The sequence below is a fragment of the Leopardus geoffroyi genome, chromosome E1 (genome assembly GCF_018350155.1).
Source record: "Leopardus geoffroyi isolate Oge1 chromosome E1, O.geoffroyi_Oge1_pat1.0, whole genome shotgun sequence".
Classification (NCBI taxonomy): domain Eukaryota; kingdom Metazoa; phylum Chordata; class Mammalia; order Carnivora; family Felidae; genus Leopardus; species Leopardus geoffroyi.
This window is the reverse complement of record NC_059330.1, coordinates 24,220,341-24,236,931: the sequence shown is the minus strand read 5'-3', so window position 1 is coordinate 24,236,931 and position 16,591 is coordinate 24,220,341.

The window sequence follows — 16,591 nt, the reverse complement described above, 5'->3', positions numbered from 1 at the left end:
CCTAAAAACTATGGGCAAAGTAGAACAAACATCCCATTACAGGTACATCTGGGTGGCAAAAAAAAAAAAAAAAGAAAGAAAGAAAGAAAAAAGAATTGAAGGAAATCATGAGGTGTCTAAATCAAAGAAGAACCTGGAAACCTGAAGCTTCTGCTGATTTTGGCAACATGGAACTTTGAATTCCAAAGGTCTTGAGAAGGGCAGGAGACAAGGTAGGGAGATGGGATTGGACACTCATCTCCCACACACACCCATAAGGCCGAGACCCTGGAAACTCTACACTCTCAGTAAAAGGGTGAATGAAAATGAAAAGGCCTGACCTGAGAATTCCATAACCACAGGGCTGCGTGGAGTGGGGCTCCTCTCTCCACCACTCACGAAGAGCTGGAAAACCCCAGGTAATAAATGAACTGACCTAAGTTCAGAGCCGCCTTTGGGTTGAGGCAAAGACAAATCCTCTTTGGTGGGACCTACCTTCGACCCAGGCATCATAAATAAAGCTTCTCAAACATGAGGCCACATTCCAAAACTATGCATCCCACAAGGAAATAAGCAACCGTGAGAGTCTGCCAAAATCATGAGCATCAGATTCAGGTCCCTGTAAGTTTCATCTAACGGAGCCATCAGGCTGAGTATATTTAACATGTTTAAAGAGGTACAAGAGTTGGGGTGCCTGGGTGGCTCAGTTGGTTGAGTGTCAGACTTCAGCTCAGGTCCTGATCTCACAGTTTGTGAGTTCAAGTCCCGCATCAGGCTCTGTGCTGACAGTTCAGAGCCTGGAGCCTGCTTCAGATTCTGTGTCTCCCTCTCTCTCTGCCCATCCCCTGCTCACATTCTCTCTCTCTCTCTCAAACATAAATAAACATCAAGGAAGATATCCAGATGGCCAACCGGCACACGAAAAAATGCTCAACATCACTCATCATCAGGGAAATACAAATCAAAACCACAATGAGATACCACCTTACACTTGTCAGAATGGCTAACATTAACAACTCAGGCAACAACAGAAGTTGGCGAGGATGCGGAGAAAGAGGATGTCTTTTGCATTGTTGGTGGCAATGCAAGCTGGTGCAGCCACTCTGGAAAACAGTATGCAGGCTCCTCAAAAAATTAAAAATAGACCTACCCTATGACCCAGCAATTGCACTACTAGGCATTTATCCAAGGGATACAGGTATGCTGTTTCAAAGGGACACATGCACCCCAATGTTTATAGCAGCACTATCAACAATAGCCAAAGTATGGAAAGAGCCCAAATGTCCATCGATGGATGAATGGATAAAGAAGATGTATATATATATATATATATATATATATATATATATATACAATGGAGTATTACTCGGCAATCAAAAAGAATGAAATCTTGCCACTTGCAACTACGTGGATGGAACTGGAGGGTATTATGCTAACTGAAATTAGTCAGCCAGAGAAAGACAAATATCATATGACTTCACTCATATGAGGACTTTAAGAGACAAAACAGATGAACATAAGGGAAGGGAAACAAAAATAATATAAAAACAGGGAGGGGGCAAAACACAAGAGATTCTTAAATATAGAGACAAACAAAAAATTGCTGGAGGGGTTGTGGGAGGGGGGATGGGCTAAATAGGTAGGGGGCACTAAGGAATCTACTCCTGAAATCATTGTTGCACTATATGCTAACTAATTTGGATGTAAATTTTAAAAAAGAAAAAAGAAAATTAAAAAAATAATAAAATAAATAAATAAACATTAAAAAAATTTTAAATAAAGAGATACAAGAGGATGACTAAAGAAGGTGACATTGGATTGGTGGGCAGGGAAGAGCTTCTGAGAAGATTTTTGGATAAGACCTGAATAAGGAGAAGGAGTCAGCCATGCCAAGTTGACAGAGAAACACATCCCAAGCAGAGGAAACATCAAGTGCGAAGGTCCCTCATGGCTTGTTGAGGTGCAAAAGGCCAGTGTACTGCTGGGGTGAACTTGAGGGAATGTGATACGAGATCAAGATCGTGGGGCTGGGCAGGCTCTGTGGGCCTTGGTGAGGAGTCTGGCTTCTATTTAAGTGCAAGCCGAAGCCTACAGACTTTAAAGAGGAGCTTGATAGGATCTGTTTTGCATTTTTAAAAGATCACTTTGGTCACCATGTGGAGAAAGGATGGTGACAGTGTCCTTGTTAGAGCCTAAGATTCCAGCTCTAATCATCTCCAGAAGAAGACCCTCTTCACCCAGAGAGGGATCCCAGAGGAGTATATGGAGACTAAGTGTGTGAGATGGGGAAGGGGGACTGTTGAGCAGCGAGCTCAGCCACAGAGACAGAAAGGTTGCTGAGCCTGGATAGCCCACTCTGACCAAGCCCCACTGCCCCACATAATGACTTAATCTATTGATTCATTCATTCAGTAAAATACTGTTAAGTGCACCAGGTACTAGGTAACCACTGCAGATGGAGAGCTGAGAGGCCTAGCCTCTGCCCCGAAAGAGTGTGCAGTCAGTAGACAGTGATCACCCATGGGGGAAGGTTCTGGGCCAGCAAGAGCCTCTGGGAGCACAGAGGCAGAGTGAGAGCCTATTCTCAGGGAGAGACAGTGTCCGGAGTAATTTCTTAAAGGAGGGGACACGAGCTGTTCCCAGGACCCACTGCATCTCCAGCCGAGACTTCTCATGCCTCTCCCTATAAAAGGCAGAGTGTAGGGTGGTTGTACCTCTGTCACCAGGAGCCCCCAGTTAGAGAGAGAACTTCCCTGAGGGCGCCAAGGAAGGAAGAGAGGAGACAAAAGCTAATGACCCTGACCGCTGACTGTGAGCCTTAGATCTGGGCCTCCTTCATTTCCATTCCCCTGTTTGGTGATGTCAGCAGGGCAGGGATCATTACCCCACTTCACAGATGAAGAAACTGAGGCTCAGTGAAGCTGAGTGCCTTATTTAGGGCCTCACAGGTAAAGGCCCTGGACCTACCTCGGTACCAGGTGTTCTGTTCCAATGCTCTAAGAGGAATGTCCATGTGCGGCCTTCCTCCGGGCCTATGGCCTTCCCTCCCAGTCCCGCCTGAGCCCACTTGCCCTCTGCTCACCTACGGGGCTCTGGCAGTGAGAAAGAGTGACAGCCAAGCTCTGGCCAGGAGCAGGGAAACCCAGAGTAGCCTCACAAACTTCCCGCGCAGGGCATCCCAACTTCTCTACAAGTTCCCTGGGAAGAGTTCCTCGGAATGGGGTGCAGGGAGCGAACTTTATAAAATTCTCCACAACCAGCCAAGCGGAACCTATTTTCCCTCACAATGCAATTAACGGCACCAACATTTACAAAATATGATTACAAGCGCTTTGGTTAAGTAGAGGAAAGTATATTAGATAGCAGCGAGGGGTTGATCTTAATGTGCATTTTTTCGAGAGACTTGCATTTTCTTTGTGCAAATAAAGAGGCCCTAAATTCTCCATAGGCACTAAAATCAATGCAGTGGAACCATGATAACAAACACAGGCTCCACTTTTTGCTACATCCCCCAATTAATTAAGCCTTTCACGGGCATGTAATTAGGAACATTAGCAAGTCATAAAATTGCCGTGAGTCTTTAAATTATGTGCTGGCCCTCAGCAATTTGTTTTTAATTCCTTCTGAAGACAATGGCACTGCGGGGCCCGATAGATCTTCCTAGCGGCCTACTGTGCTCTCCTCTACGGAGGGAGGGCCGGCCAACCCCGGGCTCCCCTCCAGACAGCCAGGGTGCCCCAAGTTTGGCTCCCAGGGTCCAGCTCTTTCCTTTCTCTTCTTTGGCTTCACTTCCCCCTTATTTCTCCATTTCCCCTCCCTGCTGGCTCCTCCTTCTCTTTCCTACTTTCTTCTCTGTCCCTTTTGATCTCTTTTCCTCCCCCTCCTTTTTCCTTCTCTCCTTCCTCCTTCTTAACATCCGCTGCTTTCCTCTCTCTCTTCCTCTATCTCCTCTTCCTTGCCTGACTTCCTCTTCCCCTCCCCGCCATGCCTCTTCCTGGGCGGCAGCATCAGGCTCCTCCCCGCCTTTCCCATGATCCCTCAGGAGCAGCGGCCAGCTGGGCTGCTGCCCCTCCCCCACCCTCCTGCAGGACCCAGCTCTTGGCCTCTCCATTCCCATCCATGTTGTGAAGGACCTCAGAGGCCACCTAGCCTGACCTGCCACCTCTGTGATTTGTGGCATCGGTTACACTCCTTGGGAGCCAGACCCTGGAGCAATCCGGAGATGTTGGAGGGAATGAGGGGCAGGGGTTATGACCCCACTCCCACCACTCCTCTGAGGAAAGGGGAGGTGGGAGGCAACGCAAAGTGCTGTGGGGTTTGCCTTGCTGGCAAAGTGTCCCTGAAAGGGTCTGCGTTGGCCTTTCACTCATCTACCAGGACTCCCTGGGACCCAAGGCAACTGGAGAACCCCACTCCCCACCCTTATACCTCCTGCCCCCAAATTGTGGCCCTTCCAAGCCTGCAGCCAGCAGCGTATGGACTTAGGGGACTTAGGGCTTTGGCTTCAGACATTCTAAACGCAGCACGTCCCTTCCCTTACATCTTCCACCCAAGCCTGCCTTTTCTGCCAACCAGACGTTATTAACTTACGAGTCCAGATCTACCAGAAGATCTCGATGTGGGGCCTGGAGTGGCAGCGCCTCAACCCAACCCTTCTCCAAGGTTTGCTGAAATTCTGGGTAGAGAAGACCCGACTTCTGGCTGGGGCCCCCTCCACCTTCCTCCATACTAGCAGCATCTCCTCCCCACTCCCGGAGATCACGAGGCTTCTGTGAACTCTCAGAATCCCCAAGGTCTGGAACTGGCAGGAGCATCCCAAAAGAGCAACTGAATGCCATGCTAAGCCAGGAGGCAGGAAGAGAAAGACCAGCTTGTTAGCAGCTAACCACTGTAACCATCTCTGGTTCACGGCCAGAGCCGTGACCACAGGGTCTGGGGCTCCTTCACTTCTCAGTCTCTTTCTCAGCTTCCCTCTCACCGAGAACTAGCTCTTTCTCTCTGTAGTTCCAAAATGCAATAGACGTGGCCAGTGCTCAACAGTATTTGGGGTTTGTTGGCTCGCCTCCTGGGCACACAGGAAATCCCAGCCCCACAGAGGTCGGGCAAGGCTGCGTAACTTCTTTGGGCCGATGAAATGTGAACGGAAGTGGTATGTGTCACTTCCGGTTGAAGTATCTAAGAGCTGATGTACAGTCCGCATGCCTCCTTTCCTGATCCCCACGGAAGCACTTGTCGGTAGAGTGGTACTGTGGCAGAACTGGCCTGGAATGTTCACCCCCTCATGGTCGCAGCTGCTCTGGAGAGTTGCCCAGAACCAGCGGGGAATTTGCAGGAGGAGCAAGTAGATCTTGGTTGTGTTAAGCTCCTGAGATTTGGTGATGTTTGTTACTACAGTATAGCCCAGCCTGTTCTGACTAATCCACCAAGGAAGAGCCTCTGGCTGGTCCAGCAAATCTTTCTGCCCAGGCCAAGCCATGAATTGAACCATTGTGGGAATAGCTGCCTCTGGGTCAACTGCATACCCTGCCCAAATCAGGGTAAACAGTTCTTCAACTGTAAGTTCTCCATACTCAACAGAATAAATGTTTAACATATTTTGGCCTACAAGGCTCTCTGCAAGTCAACCCCTGCCTAGCCCTCCAACCACATATCCTGCTGCTCCCAACCCTGTTTCACATCTCAGACCCAGAGACTCTACACTTCTCCTCACTCCCTCATCACATCTAGCTCTGGCACAAGCCATCTCTTTATAATACTGTTCCCTTTGCCTAAAATGTTCTTCCACTCACATCTCCTCCTGAGGACATTCTAGTGACTTTTAAAGTCCCAGGTCAATATGTTTTCACTCATATGTGGATCTTGAGAAACTTAACAGAAGACCAGAGGGAGGGGAAGGGGGGGGGGGAAAGTTACAGAGAGGGAGGGAGGGAAACCATAAGAGACTCTTAAATACTGAGAACAAACTGAGGGTTGATGGGGGGTGGGGGAGAGGGGAAAGTGGGTGATGGGCATTGAGGGGGGCACCTGTTGGGATGAGCACTGGGTGTTGTAAGGAAACCAATTCGACAATAAATTATATTTTTAAAAAATTAAAAAAAAAAAGTCCCAGGTCAAATATTACCTGTTTTTTTAAGTCTTCCCCAGTCAATCCTGATCTGTACTCCTCGCAGCACTTGGCAATATTTCTACCATAGACTTATCGTGTGAACTTGCACTTATTTGCTTATCCGTCTGTATGCTTAGCCTCCCAAGACTGTAAGGTTCTCATGACATGGCCAGCACCTCATTCATCATTTGGTCTCCCCTCTCACTCCACACATGGCCAACAACACATTGCCTGACAGCAGCTACAACAAGGCCAACATTTTTGGATTACCTACCACGGCCCTGCCCTGAGCTGCACACCATACCTGGCTGAGCTCTCTGAACAGTACTGTTGTTATCTTCATTTTACATTCTAAGGCCTCCCCTTACCATCCCTGCAGTTTCTCAATAACGCTCTGTTGAATGAACGAATGTTGCTCGCATGAAATTAGTGAATGAATAAGGGCATTCTGACTTCTACACCAAGAAGAGGCCAGGGCTTTGTGTATCACCCCTGTGATCTGTGCTGCTTTTTGTAAACTGCCCGGGGAAACTGCGAACTTGTCTGCAGGGAGTCTGTGGACCGCCAGCAGTGTCCCCAGGGGGAAGGACACGTATTCCTCCACCCCAGCCAACAAACACGGGCATTCCTTGTTCCTGGAGACTCGCAGCCCCAAGCAGGGCCCACCTGGGGGCCCAACACCAAGGGAGACAGGATGCCCCAGGAGCCCAGCCTGGGGCTCTGCTGGGCTTATTTCAGGCAGCTGCATTCCCTCAGGGCGGGTGGCTGTGCTGGGAGCCTGGTGAGCAGAGCCTAACCTTGAGTAAGTGTTTTCTTGTTGTCATCTGCAGATCTAGCGCAAACCCTGCCGAGAATACGCGGTGGAGACATATATTACACCCAGAGCTTTTTATCTCGCACATGTGACCCTGCCCATCATGAGCTGTACGTTTTATTCTTGCTAGTGGGACAAAATCCACCTCCCACTGCAGCATATATCAAGGGGAAGAATGTTGAACTTTCTTTGCATTAATATAAATAGCTGTTTAGGCCTCATTCCCCAGCCCGGGACCCTCTGTGCACCTGTCCTTCATCTACTCTATTTGGCATCTGGTTCAAGTTTGGTTTATTTAGAGCCCAGGTCGGCGGGCTTTTACATATTAAAGGTGCATTTTAAAAGAGCATTTTCTATTCTAATTTGGGGGAGCCAAGCTCTTTAGGGCTTTCGAGAGCGGTGTCCACCTGATTTACATTTCCCCCACTGGAGCTGAGCCACAGACGCACATTAGAATGTAAATAATAGTGATGGATACATGTATCTTTAAAGATCCATTTTCTCTCCATTTTTTCTCTTTTTGCAGGGAGGGGGCAGGCCAGGGAGGAATGGAAGTACCCAGGCTGGGGGGGCAGAGGAAAGAAGGAGGAGGGAGGAAGGATGTAATGGGGTTTCTTGGGAAGGCTGGCTCCAAGACAGGAAAGATGGCAGTTCAGAGGGCTGGGATGCCAGGCTTCCTGCAAGACAGCAGTCAGCATGCTTGGCAAGGTCAGTCCCTTCTTTGTCTAGGGCGAGGCTACTGTGTTACAGGTAAGCTAGCGGTTGACCGGTATTTGAATACTGGCTCCAGTGTGACTTTGGAAAATTCACCTAAACTCTCTGAGCCTTAGTGCACTTACCGGGCTGCAGGGATCATCATAAGCACCCAACAGAGGGCTGCCAGGAGGAATAAATGAGTTGAACCCATAAAGCACATGGCTCAGGGCCCAGCACACAGTAGGTGAGCAACTTAATACATGTTAGCTATTGTCTGTTGTTATTATCCTTGGCGATTTTGTCTTCCATCCCAAGCCTCAGTGTCCTACACGGGGTAGCCACTTGATTAGTGTGTGTTAGCTAGACTTCATCCACTCCACATCAAGAAATTGACCTGGTTCCTACTCTGGGCTGTCCTCACAGCACAAGGCCCTGGAGAAAGATGATGACTGAGGCACGGTTCCCCATCTCTACCCACCCACCACTCCTTCCAAAGGCTCCTTTCTTCATGTCCCCATCTCAACCATGTTCTTTCAAGCTTTCAATGTCCTCAGCCCAGGACCTCCTCTCTTCACCTTAATAAATCTCATTTGGAAGCCTTTCTAACTCTCCATGCAGGGTAAGGTGCCCTCCTTGGGAGTCCAAAGTGCCCTTCATTTCCCTCTGTCACATTGCTTCCCATCGCCCATGATAACTCTCTTGTGGGTCTGTATCCCCTGCTAGAGTATAAGTCCCCAGAGGAGAGGAATTGTGTCTCTTTGGGCCACTATTACATCCCCAGCCTGGCACACAGTAGGTGCTCAACGAATGTTTGCTAAATAAAATGACAAAGTTGATGCTTTCACGGGATTCACAATCTCAGCAGGGATGGACCCACATACAAGTTGTTACAGTGCAAAATGAACTTAGAAGGGGTAGTTGGGTGAGTCAGGAAGGCTTCCTGGAGGAAGTGGCAGTTGAGTGGGGCCTTGAAGAATAAATAGGGGTTGTTCCAGAGAAAGAGAGAGAATTTGAAAGGAGTGGAGACTTTGATGGAAAAGAGACACTGACTGGTAACAAAAAGAGATAGAATTCTTTTCTGGATCCTAGACCAAGATATAGGATGGGATGGATCCATCTGGGAGGTGTTTCCCAGTTGTGGGCACTAAGCAGAACTAATTGCAGAGGGCAAGGGAAGGTGGAGGGGAACAGGGAGAGGAAATGCCTGACCCCAGCCACAGCTGGGAGGGGGAGACAGAAGAGGAAGAGCATGCCCACGTCCTAACCCCAAAAGGAGACCTGGCTTAGGCACCCAGGGCCAGGGAATGCCCCCTGTTCCCAGATTCTCTGAGGGACTAGGACAGCAAGGGTTGAGGAGGAGAAGGAAGGAGAGGAGGGGGCCTTCCTGGCCCCAGTTTCCCGGGTCAGGAAGCTTTAGCTGTTATGATTGCTTCAGAAACCCCGGGGGAAGAAAGCCTGGGGCCTTTGCTCAGGTCATAAGCCATCATGGGGGAGTAGGGACCATGTCAGACGTAATGACAATGAAGAGGGGAGAAAATGGGAGAGGGGAGGAGAAAGAGGCACTATGAGAGCAGGAAATTATGGGGAGGGAGTGGGTGATGGGACAGCAGGGACAAGATGGGGGTACAGGACAGGAGGCTGGGAGAGGTGAGGAGGTTTGTTTCTGGCAAGTGCTGGGAGAGCAGAAGGAGCAGGGAGGGAGGGAAGGGGGACGGGAGGCAGCGAAGGAGATGAAGACGTTCTTTCCTCTTCCTGGAGAGAAGGGGCCAGGCTGTGATAGGGAGAATGACGGAAAGTCTCATTGGAGCTGTTGGTTTGAAAGAATTTGTCTTTGGAACAAGCTTTTTATCAGTCAGCTTTAAAGATCAGGATTCCTTGCAGGCCACTCCATCTTCCTCTCGCTCAGTTTCTCTCTGTCTTAGCCTCCTTTCCCTGTTACCTCTGTCTCCCTTCACAGCTCACTCCCCTTTTTCCAGGGCCCTGTCTGTCCCTGTCTATGCTTTTTCCACTGCCTGGGAACCCCTCACCATCTTTTCCTGCCCTGTTTACAAGCTTGCTGACAGCAGGCACCCCTCTCAGAATCTCAGGGGGGCCGGGGGACAGAGACAGCAGTGGGCAAGGCTAGACTGGCAGAGCGTCTGTCCAGGCTGTGTGTCTTCTTTGACCAAATCATGGAACCTCTCTGGACCTCTGTCTCCTCCTCCATAAATGCCACGACGCTTAAGACTGAAGTGGTAGAGGGGCGCCTGGGTGGCTCAGTCGGTGAAGCATCCGACTTCGGCTCAGGTCATGATCTCGCAGTCTGTGAGTTCGAGCCCCGCGTCAGGCTCTGTGCTGACGGCTCGGAGCCTGGAGCCTGTTTCAGATTCTGTGTCTCCTTCTCTCTCTGACCCTCCCCTGTTCATGCTCAGTCTCTCTCTGTCTCAAAAATAAATAAACGTTAAAAAAAATTTTTTTAAAAAGACTGAAGTGGTAAATAGGCAGGTGCGACAGTCCTCAAGGTGATGAGAGCCCTGAGGCTGTTCAGGAAAGGGGGTGCCTTAGAACTGGTGGGCCTTTACCGTCCTTTAGCAAATGAGTGCTGAGGAGGGGGGTGACATGCTGGGCCAGCTGTGCCAGCTGACACAAGAGCCCTGCCAAGTCAGGGCTGACAAACCTTGCCTGGGGTCTGGGCACTGGCACCACCTGTGATGGGGCCCCATTAAGACTTTTAACTGCCCCTCCCCCAATGTAATTTTAAAACCCAACAACTCGGGGAAGTAGATGTAAGGAAGGCCAGCAAAAGTCCGAGTCCCCTGTATCACTTACATGTTTCCTTTGGAATATTAAATTCTCTCCCAAACTGCATTTAGGTAGCCCCACTTTGCTGGTGCTCTTGGCATGCGCTTGACCCGCCCGGTGGGTGACCTGCAATCCACCAGCACATATCAAACTCAGAGATCATCAGTGAGCCAAGGGCATGACTACAAGACCCTCTTCCAAGATGTACATGAGGCAGTGAGGTTGGGGCAGAGGGGGACAGGCCCTCCTGAGGAAGACGCACTCTGGGCTAAACTGCCAGGCCCTGAGCCCCAGGGAGGGAAAGCGTTGGGGACAGTCTGCAGGCCACAGGACCCCTGTTGCACCCACCCCACCCCCCAAGCTAAAGCTGACTTTCCTATCAGGGCTAACTGCCCAGGTGTGGCTCTCACTTGTCCTGTGTCCACAGCAAAGACAGGTTTGAAGAGCAGAAGGAGAAGAATTTGGTCCTGACACCCTTCAGCCCCCCAGCCACACCAGGCCTAGGAGTGGGTAGATGGCAGGAGCTGGCCTGAAAGGAGTTAAAAATATGTGTATATTCATGACACTTGTTAAAGATGATAAGGCAGACTTGATTCAAAACCATCACGATGAGTATAGGAACCACTGCTGTGGGATTTTGCAGGATTTGGGGCTCAGCTCCAAATACAGCATTCGCAAGTGGGACTTGATACCCAAAGAAGAGGGTGGGGGACAGTGGAAAATAAGAGGAAACATCAAGGGTGAGGGAGTGGGGTCCTGGATAAACCAACCTCACAGGATTCCTGCTGAGGACAGGCCAGGGTGATCAGACATCCCCTGGGGTGGGGGGCACCCGATCAGATATCATGGGTGGCTGTTGCCAAACTGACTTGGCAGGGCTCTTGCTAAAACTGGATTTTATAAGGGAGTGCACAGATGGGCCTAAAAGAAGGTTCCAGAGCCTGACTAAAGTTCGGTCAAGCAAAGAATCTTTGCCAAAGGGAGGGGAGGAATGGGAAATGTTTGGGAGCACCAGCATGGATGGAGTGTTTACAGTATGCCGGGTGCTCTCCCCACATTAGTGAAGGAGTCTCGTCCCCATTTTGCCTGGAGGAAACTGAGGCATTTGCCCAGTGTCAGGTGGCGAGTGGCATCCCGGCAGAATCCCGGCAGGAACAGAGGCTGGCTTGGAGGACGGAAGGAAGCCAAGCCAGAGAAGGCGGAGGACTGGGCTGCCTGCCTTTTCCGCTCGCCTCTCCTTGAGTATTAATATTTTATATTCCCCACCACCTTGGTCTAAGATAACCTGGCTCTTATCTGTGCCCTGCTGCTGGCCAGGAGGATGCTCACTTCCCACCCCTGGGTGTTAATGCTAGGATGTTAACGATTTGCATTTCTTAGGAGGGCTTGGGCCTGGGGTCTGAGGTTTCCTTGGAAAGAGCCCCCTCTCCCTTCTTCCAATTTTGACTCAGGGCCCAAGGGCCCCCAACCCAGGAGAAGGAGAGATAAAATGGTGGTGTGGGTGTCAGGCCTGAGCTGCAGCTCCAGAAGCCCCACCTCTGGGCTGGCAACTCAAAGCCATCTCTGAGGTGCCAGTCTATACCTGGCCCTGCAGCATTTGGGGGTGACCCTCTGAGGCACCCAGGTCCCCTTCCCATGCCCAGCCCTACTTTCCCAGGCGCCTGGGCTGGGAGGGGGCCGCGCTGGGAGGGCAGGGAGCGGGCCAGGCTGCGTGTACAGAGAGGCCTCAATTTCACAGGGCTTGCTCCTGAGTGAGTTTCGCATAAAAGGATTAAGGCGAGAGGAAGTGCAGAGGAAATGGGATGTTGGACACCTTGTTAAACGGGCTGTCAGGGCTCCCAGAGCGTGGGTGCTAACTCTATTCCCTGCCTCCGCTGAGAGCAGGCCAGGCCATTACCTGAGTGATCAAAGATAGGACCGCATGAGTCAGCGCCCGGAGGTCCCAGGCTGGACGGGCCAGAGGAGGGAGGCCTGGATGGCACCCTCCCTGGCCCCTCTCCTTCAGACCTCCTTCCTGAGGGCATTCCAAGGGATCAGCGAGAAGGGGAAATGGAGACTCAACAGTCTTCCCACCCGGGCCGGAGGGAGTGCAGGGTTGGGGGAATCATCTGACCTAATGATGTGTGGATTATCATTTCCTCCCTTATCTTAGTACTGAGAGACATTCTTTTTCCTGAGCCCAGGGAATTGGCTCAGTTTGTGAATGAGTCTGATCAGATCAGCACTTTTCCTAAAGAGATAAGGGGGTTATCAGGATGGGGGAAGTACTCCGATGGGGGAGAAGGGCCCCCTGAGGATCTGAGGTGGGGGGGGGGGGCAGAATGTGCCGTGGGGAGGGTCCCAGTGGCCTGCACGCCCAGACAGCTTACACATCCATGCAGGGAATCCCTGCCTTTGTCCCTATCTATTCCTGTCCTTCCTGGACTACCTCCTGTCCACTTCACCCAGGCAATGCCTATTCCTCCTTTAGAGGGTTCGCAGCCAGGGTTGAACATTCAGATTACCTGGGAGACTTTAAAAACTTACCCGTGCCCAGGATCCACTTGAGATGGATGGAACCAGAATCCCTGGGGCGGGGCGGGGTGGGGGGGGGGAGGTGGGGAGGTGCTCAGATGTCAGCATGGTTTTCAAAGCCCTCTTGGTGATTTTCAAGTGTGGCTGGGGTTAAGCTCTATTTGTCCAGGAAGCTTTCCCTAAGGGCCCCAGCTGGGGGGAAGTTCCCGCCCCCTCTGTCTACACCTCTGCTCCCTGGGGCGTGTGTCCACGAGTCACCCCTTCCGCATGGTGGTTTTCTGTTTACCTGTCTGTCTAGACCTCCCACCCCAGACTGTGAACACCCTGAGTGAAGGGGCAAGGGGCATTCACCATTGTCACCTGGGGCTTAATCCTGCACGTGGTGGGCTGCCCTACTGTAGGAAGAGGGACTTAGTCTCTTTCCATCTTCACTCCCTATCGAGGGGCTGATTAGTTCGTGCTTAACTGCAAGTCCCTGATGAGCACATTTCCTTCTGAGATGTGTGGATGAGGGAAGAAGCAGGAGACAGCCCCTCATCTTGCCAGTGGCTGGGGGGCTTTGGGACAATGCCTCGTCTGTTCCCCACCACCACCAATTGACTTTTAAATGCTTTCAATTGGGCAAAATGAGAGTTTAGATCAAGAGCTGACAAACCTTTTCTATCAAGGGCCAGAGAGTAAATATTTTCAGCTCTGTCTCTGTCTCAACTACTCGGCCGTGATAGCTCAAAAGCAGTGCAGATGACCCCTAAGTGGGCGGGCGTGACTGTGTTCCGAGAGCACTTTATTTACAGACCCCGGGATTTGAACTTCATCTGATTTTCAGATGTCACAAACATTCTTCTTTTGACTTTTTCAGCCTTCTCAAATTTCATTCTTAGCTCGTGACCCTGTACAATGGGATGGTAGTTTGGGCCAATGCACTGGTCTTTGCGGATTCCTGATTGAGATGAAATTGGTGGTGGCGGTTTCCCAATCGCAAGCTTAGAGCTGAACACTGCTCTCCACCCACGCACCCCTGTGGTCACCAGGGACCGGGGCCATGCTAGCTGCCCCTAGCTGCCCCTCAATGATAAGATAGAGGTGTGTGTGAGGGGACACCAGCGGCAAGCCCTGATCCCTGCAGGGAAGGGGGCGGGGGCGTGAAGGCTGTGAATCCCAGAGACACACTGATAAGTAATGTGGCTTCACTTCAGGTCATTTCCTGAAAGTCAGATCCACTTTGCACGTAAGGACAAGAGCAGGAGCTTCAGAATTCACTCTTGGGGCCTCCAAATTAAAAGCCAAATAGGATGTAGCTTTTGCCTGGGCTGCGTCTTCATCTGTCAAGAGCTGTTATCTTCATTGTCCTCCACTGGGGCTGGCTACTGTCAGTCACCCCTCTGGTGCCCGCATCGTTACCTCTCTCCGCATGGCACACCCAGCAGGGGCCTGTGTCCACCACTGGGCCCAGGATCCCACTGTTATTCACACAGGGAGGGAGGCGAGACCGGGAGCTCCAGGGAGTCTTTAAAGGAACCTGCCACCTCTGGCCCAAACTCCCAGCTACAGCCTTGCCACTTGCCTGTGCCAGCCCCTGAAGGTTCTCTCTGGAGAAAGGGTTGGGGGTTCTCCATAAAGGCCCAGTTCTCTGGGGGAGGGGAATGGTACAGCCTGGTGCCCAGAAACTGCCAGCTCCAGCCCCTAGAAGAGAGATAGATGGTGGCAGAGAGGACCCCAAGAGCAAGGGCCTCCAAATTACCCCCTCAGTTCTAGTCCCAGCTCAGACCTTTACTTGCTGTGTTTCTCTGGGCCAAAGGTTTCACCTCTCTGAGTTTCAGCTTCTTCAACTGGACCGTCTTAACGAGCCATGCCCCTTCCAAGATTGTACATTTCCAGGCTAAAAAGAAGCTGCAGAGAGCGTCCTATAGACCCTGAAATGCCATTCCTGTTCAGGGCTGTGAGTCTGTGTGTCCTGGAGGAGAGCCTGGGAGCAGTGGGTGCTTCAGTGGGCCCACAAAATCCACAGGGGCCCCGGCTTTCTCCCTGCTGTTCCCCCACAGCTATGTGCAGGAGGAGGCTTGGAAGCTGCCTTGGACTGTTCCTTTGTCCCCGTGGTGGCCCTGAACTCTCAGACAAATTGGCCTCCTAGAAAAAGACACTGTGGTTTTTTGGGTTTTTTTTTTTTCTTTCTTTCTTTATTTTTGAGAGGGAGAGAGAGTGCAAGAGGGGCAGAGAGAGAAGGACATAGAGAATACCAAGCAGGCCCCGCACTGTTAGCACAGAGCCCAACACAGGGCTCGAACCCATGAACCACGAGATCATGACCTGAGCAGAAATTAAGAGCCGGTCACTTAACTGATTGAGTCACCCAGGCACCTCTAGAAAAAAAAAAACACTTTGTAATTGGACAACTTGGCTATAAGATTCCTCTCCTCACTAGTGTGATTTCTGGCAAATTCACCTCTCTGAGCCTTGAGATTCTCATCTGTAAAATGAGGATAACATCTCATCAGGCTGTTGGTGACAAATCTTGAGGAATGTGAAAGTGCTTTGGAAATATAATGGGCCACACACATGATCATGCAGGTTTATATACTCCCTCCTCTCTCCAGCCCGTCACAGGGGTCTCACCTAGTCATACTGCCATCATCTCCCAGCCCACCCCAGCCCCCAGGCCCTTTGTCAATGCCAGAGTCCACTCACAACTTGCTAGACTTGATTCACTGGAGAACGAGGGCTCTTTTCCACTGATTGGAGCCATCCCTGGGGGCACCCGCTGTGGCTGAGCCAGGCCAGGTTGCAGTTTTCAGCTCTGTTCTCCCTACCTAGCAGCTCTGGCCCATCTCCTCCACCACCATCCTGTCATGCAAGGCCTTGAACCTGGCCTGTCTGCCTTGCTGTCTGACAGTCCCATGCCCCCAAGACTACTGACGTCTGGGAGAGGGAGCAGGCCTCCACACACCTTCTCCCAAGCCTCTTGCAAACGGGCACCATGCCATCCTGGTAAAAGAAATTCAATATTGTTTGAAAACTTACAAGAGCAAAACATTCTCCTTAGGAAATGTTTAAACACAGGAATGTACAGAAAAAGAATGGCAGAAATGCCCCTGCTTTCCTCCTTTTCCCCTCTGCCCCGTCTCTGTGATGGGCTCTGGGATCTGCCCCTGATGGAGCCCACCTGACTCAGCTCCGCTCCCAGCTCACGGAACCTCCTGTCTCTGCCCCTCCCAGCACTGTGCCCACAGTAGGTGCTCAGTAAATGTTGGCCAACAATTGAGGGCATATTTCCTTGGACTTTGGTATAATCCTGTTGAGAGCCGGAGGGATATAGTTGCCTTGCTCTTGGGGGGCCAGCAGGATTTAGATACCAGTAGGGGTTCAGAAATTAAGATGTGGGGTAGAACGACTCCATATCAGCAAGATAATGATCCTTTTATTGATGAGCTGATGGGGACTCTCAGGCCCTGGTTCTTTTCCAGGGGTATAAAGTGATATGCTGTCTCTTTTGAATGGATTTTTTTCCATTCATTCATGCACTTGACAAATACGGAATTCCCACCATGTGCCAGCCTGCAGGGTCTCAGCAGTGGAGAGTGAAGGGCAATCAAATAAAGAAAACATGGCCTCCCAGCTATTAAAAAGTCAGGATATTTTCCTGAAGGAAAAGAAATGCTGATTGAAGGCAGGGGAAGGCAGGGAGGAGAGGGGGACTGAGTAGC